The sequence below is a fragment of the Gobius niger genome (genome assembly GCF_951799975.1).
Source record: "Gobius niger genome assembly, chromosome: 3".
Classification (NCBI taxonomy): Eukaryota; Metazoa; Chordata; class Actinopteri; order Gobiiformes; family Gobiidae; genus Gobius; species Gobius niger.
In genome coordinates, this window is record NC_136854.1 from 3,428,729 (window position 1) to 3,435,517 (window position 6,789).

The 6,789-nt window shown below is 44.2% G+C and overlaps 2 protein-coding genes across 2 annotated transcripts in view; both read left to right on the plus strand.

Annotated features, from left to right (window-relative positions):
• LOC306960573 (protein NLRC3-like) overlaps positions 1-522 on the plus strand; it is a gene marked incomplete at its 5' end in the record, with an annotated part of 148,158 nt that extends 147,636 nt beyond the window's left edge. The window contains one exon of the mRNA XM_079553006.1: positions 423-522. The remainder of the gene's footprint in view (positions 1-422) is intronic.
• Positions 1-6,789, plus strand: part of LOC306960576 (protein NLRC3-like) — a gene marked incomplete at both ends in the record, with an annotated part of 115,704 nt that overhangs the window by 39,432 nt on the left and 69,483 nt on the right. The gene's annotated exons all lie outside the window — the stretch shown is intronic.

The following is a 6,789-nucleotide window of genomic DNA, read 5'->3' on the forward strand; positions in this document are numbered from 1 at the left end:
TCATCAGGACAGATTTGAGGTCAGGCCTCAGCTTCTGTGTGACACTGGTCTGACTGGGCGCTGTTACTGGGAGGTCCAGTGGAGAGGGAGGGTTTATATATCAGTGTCTTACAGAGGAATCAGGAAGAAAGGAGACGGTGATGACAGTGGGTTTGGACGCAATGATCAGTCCTGGAGTCTGTCCTGCTCTAAACGTGGTTTCTTTGTTTTGCATGAAGACAATCTAGCCCGCCTCCGTCAGCCCTGCTCCTCCTCTGGGACAGTAGGGGTGTATGTGGACTGTGCTGCTGGCTCTCTGTCCTTCTACACAGTCTCCTCTGAGGAACTGATCCACCTCCACACCTTCAACACCACCTTCACTCACACCCTGATCCCTGGGTTTTGGATTGGACCGGACTCCTCAGTGTCTCTGTGGCACTAAGGAGTCAGAGTCACGGATGAGCTTCAGTCACATGCCCTTTTCCTGAGGCCATTTTGAGGTTTACGTCACTGTGAAACCCATCAATAGTTTTGGCAGAATAAGTCAGCTTGTTGATGGAAAGTCAAAAGTCGCTCCTTTGTAAAGAAGAGACTGTGGCTCCGCCTCCAAACGTCTGTTAAAATAAATACAATAAAATAAATAAACTAAACCGTACGAAGGGAAACTCTCGGTCACATCTTTGTCTTTTTCTAAATCCTTTTGTTACAGAATCCTGTGTTCAACATCTGTCATTAAAACGACTCAATAAACATTGTTTGCTTTAGTGGATTTATTATTACAGCATGCCCACTGTCACACCGTGAGGGTTCAGAATAAGCACAAGCACATTTCCAGGCAGAGACCCTCCCTGACCACCAGGGGGCGGCGTGGTTCTTCATGCATCACACCAGAGCTCTGACTGCACGAGTGTCAGCGCAGACAGAGCTGGAAGTCACAACGCAGAAAGACTGACAAACGGCTCCATCATTATGTTCATCATGTGTCAAAGTCAAAGATTTATCATCATTCAATATTATTCATCACCAAAATCAAGTCCAACCTTTAAACCTCAGAGAAATGAGACAATAAGTTTACTTTTTTTCGTTCACGGTGAGACGCTGCAGGTGAACAGGGAAACAATGTTCACACGGATATATTATAACACACAAGCCAAGTCTAAATCAGGTCATTATCAATGTTTTTTCACAGCAGATTGTCCTGTAGAGCCCCCACACCTGCAGCACGGAGGAGGCGTCACAAGAGGAGCTACAGGAAACAACAAAAGGGACCAACGAGGAGATGGTGATAGACTGTGGAGGGAGCTGTGCAGGAGGAAGAGGAAGGACGAGGTGGAGCTGACCAGTGCAGGAAACCACGCTCTGAGACGGGGACAAGCCCAGGAGGCGGTGCACCGTTTCAGATGATCAGAGGAGACAGAGGACAGCTACAGTTTCTCCATCCTCCAAGGTCATGCGGGTGGAGTGGCTGAAGGACAACGAGATCATCGACCCGGCCGAGGACAGGAACTTCTACATCACCATGGAAACAACCTGATCATCAAGCAGGCGCGTCTGTCCCACAACTACACCTGTGTGGACAAGAACATCGTGGCCAAGCGCAAGAGCTCCACCGCCGTTGTCATCGTCTACGGATTTCCCATCAACCAGTGACCAAAACTGTGACCAAAACAGTGAAGATGGCGGACGTGACACAACCATCTTTCACCAAAGAAAAAAAAAGTGGAAAAAGAGTGGTGCACACTGAATGGGTGCTGCTGCCGGATGCTCTCTCATCGAATGCAATTTCTCCATCTGTGAGATCAATAAAGTATCATCTTATCTTATTAAAAACGACTCAATAAATGAATGAATAACATTGATTGATTTTAAAAATGGGATTAATGCTGTGGATTTATTATTAGCGCTCTTTGCATCGATCAAACAGGTGAACAGGGAAACAATGTTCACTCTTTTTAGCCGTTTTCTGCCGGACTATATTATAACACACAAACCAAGTCTAAATCAGGTCATTATCAATGTTTTTTCACAGCAGAATGTCCAGTAGCTGTTGAATCACTTTGCTGCTCATCACGTCTCTGTGTCTTTATTTAGTAGAAAGATTTATTCTTCATTTAGTGTTTGTTGAAGTGGTTTCTTTGTTTTCCCTCTGGCTGCTTCGATGACCATATATGGACCAATCCGCCTGTATCGATCGTCATTTGAAATCAGGGACAGAGCCAGGTTTAAATATATGACTTTATTTTGCAACATATGTTAGTTACAAGGATTTGCTCAGAAGGATTTTGGATCTTGTTTAGTTTTTTAAATAACTAGTTATTAGTGGACAAGTCGGTGTCACAGTGGTTTGAGCTCGCACTTCACAACAAGAAGGTCCTTGGTTCGATTCCCACCTGGACGGGGCCTTTCTGTGGAGTTTGCATGTTAATGTGTCAATGAGTAAAAAAAAACACAACATGCTACGACACCTGCAGTGGCGCTTATGGCCTCTAGGGGCGACCTTGAGTGAAAGGTGCCAAACAAATAAAATGTTCTTATTTATTATTTACTTTTTCACAAAGGAGAGGTTTGGATTTTTCTTTCCCATAATGAATGTGATCATCATTTGCAAACTGCATTTTGTTTTCACTGTGAATGTCCGTGTGTGATATAAGAATCGTCTTGATGATCAGAAACATTTAAGTGGTAAATATTTAAACAAATGGAAGAAATCAGGAAGGGGCAAATCATTTCTCACTTCACTGTATGTTCCCCGCATTTCTATGTCACAAATGGAGTAAAGAGAGAAGTTTTAATCAAAGGGACGAGACAGGGATGTTTATTGTCACCGCTCACATTTGCACTTTTCATACTTTACTATATACAATATAAATACATATAGTGTCTAATTACTTGAGGCGACAGTGGCACAAATAGCTGGTCGTCTTGTGGCCGCAGGGTTGGCGGTCGGAATCCTGCAGGTTCACACTGTCCTTGTGTCCTTTGGCAAGACACTTCACCCACTCTAGTGTCGGTGTACACTGGTGTGTGAATGACAGAGTGAATGGGTGAGTGAGTGAGTGCTTTTAGTGCCTAATGCAGGAAAAAAAGTAATATAAATGTGACCATTTACCTTTAATTTACCATAAACATTAAAGATTTAAAGATTGTGTATAATAAACATTTGATGAAATCCTTAGAGATGTTGAAAAATGTCCTTAATATGAATAAATAGAATAAAATAACTAAACATCTTGAAGGGGAAACTCATGGTCACATCTTTTGTTACAGAATTACACATTGTTTTCAACATCTGTCATTAAAAACTTGTAAATGAACTGAACTTGACTCGATTGCTCTAAATATATAAAACATGCAAAGTGAGTTTATTATTTGCACATATTATATTACATTCACATCCAAAACAATGAAATATAATTTAGTTATGAAACATCTCTGAATATTGTAATGTTTTGATGAAGTTACTCAAGTATAAATGTACCTGACTCCTCCCACCTCTGCCCCTTTCAAACGCACCAGTCTAATCACTCACTGACTTTTATTACTGCGGCGTCACCTGAGGCGGAGCTGCTCTTTGCTCCTGGTCGGGCAGGTTTCTTTAGAGTCACACACGGGACGGAGAGGAGCCACGGAGGATCTGACTGACACAGGACCACGGCTTTAGGGCCACACGCACCCATCCAGAGGGCCCCAGCTCCAGAGGGCCCAGCTCCAGAGTACCTCAGCTCCAGAGGGCCCCAGCTCCAGAGGACCCCAGCTCCAGAGGGCCCCAGCTCCACAGGACCCCAGCTCCAGAGGGCCCAGCTCCAGAGGGCCCAGCTCCAGAGGGCCCCAGCTCCAGAGGGCCCCAGCTCCAGAGGGTCCCAGCTCCAGAGGGCCCAGCTCCAGAGGGTCCCAGCTCCAGAGGGCCCCAGCTCCAGAGGGCCCCAGCTCCACAGGACCCCAGCTCCAGAGGGCCCAGCTCCAGAGGGCCCCAGCTCCAGAGGGCCCCAGCTCCGCTGAGTTCTGTGACTGATTTCAATCCCACATTCAGGATTCAGGGGTTTGTGTGGGCAGGGTCACTGTGAGTCAGATATAAGTCAGATAATCACATAAATAAAGTCTGTTTCCTTCATTTGACTTTGACTTTTTGAACACAAAGTCCTTTAATCATTTATTTTAAACGTCTAACAGAGTCATATTATTTCAGACAACACCACACATTAGTAGGAAATCCATTGTTGGGTCAGAATCGTTTGCCCACATGTCAGAGACAGTAATGAGTTCGATTTACTTATTATTTTTAGTTTGTTTTAGCGTCGACTTCTGCAGGTGTAATATTGTGAGCTGGTGTCGAACTCTAACCTCATAAACCTGAATAAAACAATAAAGAGGTGCAGTTTTACGGCGGTGTTTACAGTAAAGACGTGGGACTGTGATCCTTCAGAGGCTGGTGAAGGTTAATGATTCATCTTTATTATTGGATTATCGATTATGGAACAGGTCGCTTTGAATGAGGACATTTCCTCGATGCTGTGGGCGGTGGGTTCATCCACAACAGCTTTATTTACTGAGTTTAGGAAATCTCTCGTTTGAGCAGCGAAGAATTAATTATTTTATGTAGTGAAGCCAAATCGATCCCGTTTACAAAGTGTTAAACATGTAACAGTTTTTCTTTGTTGCTAATAATTTCTTGTTCCTGTAAATTAACACAGTGACTGCAAGTGTCCGGTTAGAGGAATGTGGAAGTCGTGCAAAACCCCTATAGATACAGACGGCATCTCTGGAAACGCCCATATATGGTCATGTTTGAAACAGTTAAAGCAGCACTAAGTAACTTGTTTCCCTTAAAGAGGGGGTATTATGCTTTTTTCAGCCACATAGCACCAGTCTATAGCACACTACAATGATGACCAAACCTTCTGTTGGTCTGTAAATGCAGTAAATTAGAATAACTGCCTTGTATAAAATTGCTCTTTCAAAATGGCGGTTGCAAATGACTTGAAATAGGCCCCTGTCTCTTTAAGAACCTCTGACCCTTTCCGACACGCCCCCTCCACACGCTGTCTGTGGCATCACAACACTCCGCTCGTCTCCACAGTATTGAAACTACGATCGGTGCATTTTATTTTTTATTGTTGGAAAGGAGCTACTGTTTATCACTTTGTGAACAATGGCCACACAGGATATTATTTGGAGACGAACCTTCCACACCGGACGCTTGGAAGGGGCTCTTGCCTGAAAAATAACTGCTGTTTGGAGGCTATCTCTTTGCATCTGCCATGCCCTATGGATCTCTAACTATACCCCCATGGACGACACCAGGATCTGCAGGAGCCCATACGATTCAAAAGACGGACATTATCTGTGCAGGTGGACAGTGGTTTTTCGAGGTTACCCCGTTAGCTTGTTATAATCGACTACAGCTCATTGTTGATGAAAAGTCTGTAATAAACCACAAATGTGTAAAGCCAGGCTCATTGTGTGATCATCGTAAAGGCTGCTTCGAGTAGTTGCTGCTTTATTGACGTTATTTGTGCATAATATGCTGCCTGTTTTCAATGAATGTTGTGAAGGTGAAGGTTGTTAGCTTGTCGCGGCTAATAGTGCCTTAGCTCCGGGAGAAAACCACTCGGCTACGACTCACTGTAGATGAAATGTGAGCAATAAACTACACAATTAACAAGCCAGGCTCCGTGTGTGATCGTCATAAAGGCTGCTCCAAGCAGTTGCCTGTTTTAGTGACGTTTTCAATGCATAATATGCTGCTTGTATTCAGTGAATTTTCCCGTTAGCTTATCGCGGCTAGCTTGTTAGCTCCGGGAGAAAACCACTCGGCTACGACTCACTGTAGATGAAATGTGAGCAATAAACTACACAATCAACAAGCCTGGCTCCGTGTGTGATCATCATAAAGGCTGCTTCAAGCAGTTGCCTGTTTAGTGACGTTTTCAATGCATAATATGCTGCTTGTATTCAGTGAATTTTCCCGTTAGCTTGTCGCGGCTAGCTTGTTAGCTCCGGGAGAAAACCACTCGGCTATGACCCATTGTAGATGAAATGTGAGCAATAAACTTCCAAATCAACAAGCCAGGCTCCGTGTGTGATCATTGTTAAACGGTTCTTTATGTGTGTGGTGGTTTTATTGACTTTATGTGTGCATATTTCTCGTTTTCACGTGATGACTCGAGGTTTAGCTTAGCATTAGCTTTCTCCGGAGGTTCTGTGCATCATCAAGGCCCAGCGCAGAATCAGACACTGAAATAAGTGTTCTTGTCACCGGTTTTAATCCTGGGTGTTTCGGTAACAGAAACACTGATGTGTGTCTTTGTAAAAGTTTCAGAACTGCTGTAACTCCGGTTCACAACACATGAAGCTAATCCTCCATGATGACTCTGTTTACATCTTAGGGCTAGACACTGCGGGGAGGGGGTTCTGCTGAGGAGCAGTGGTTGGTTACTCGGCTGGTGACGAAAGGTCGGAGGCGTATCCTGGAGGTCGAGGGCGTTTCCTGAAGGAATCAGGCGTTTTATCCCTAAAATGGCCGCCATCAGAATTTCTACAGATTACTCGAAAATACGTGAATGTGCTAAGGCAACACTTCAGGCATGTTTTTAATGAGGGAATGACTTAATAACATGATGTAAAGCTTGAAAAAGTCCATTTTGCATAATACCCCCCCTTTAATAAATCCTTCCCGTCGTCCCTCTGGGGGTAATACAAGTGTTAAAGGGATGATTGGGGAGACTTTCATCGCCCCCTGGTGTCTCTGGCCTGAAAACCACAATTGCAACTTTGCTTTCTCCGGGTCAGAGTCACCAATACACACTAATG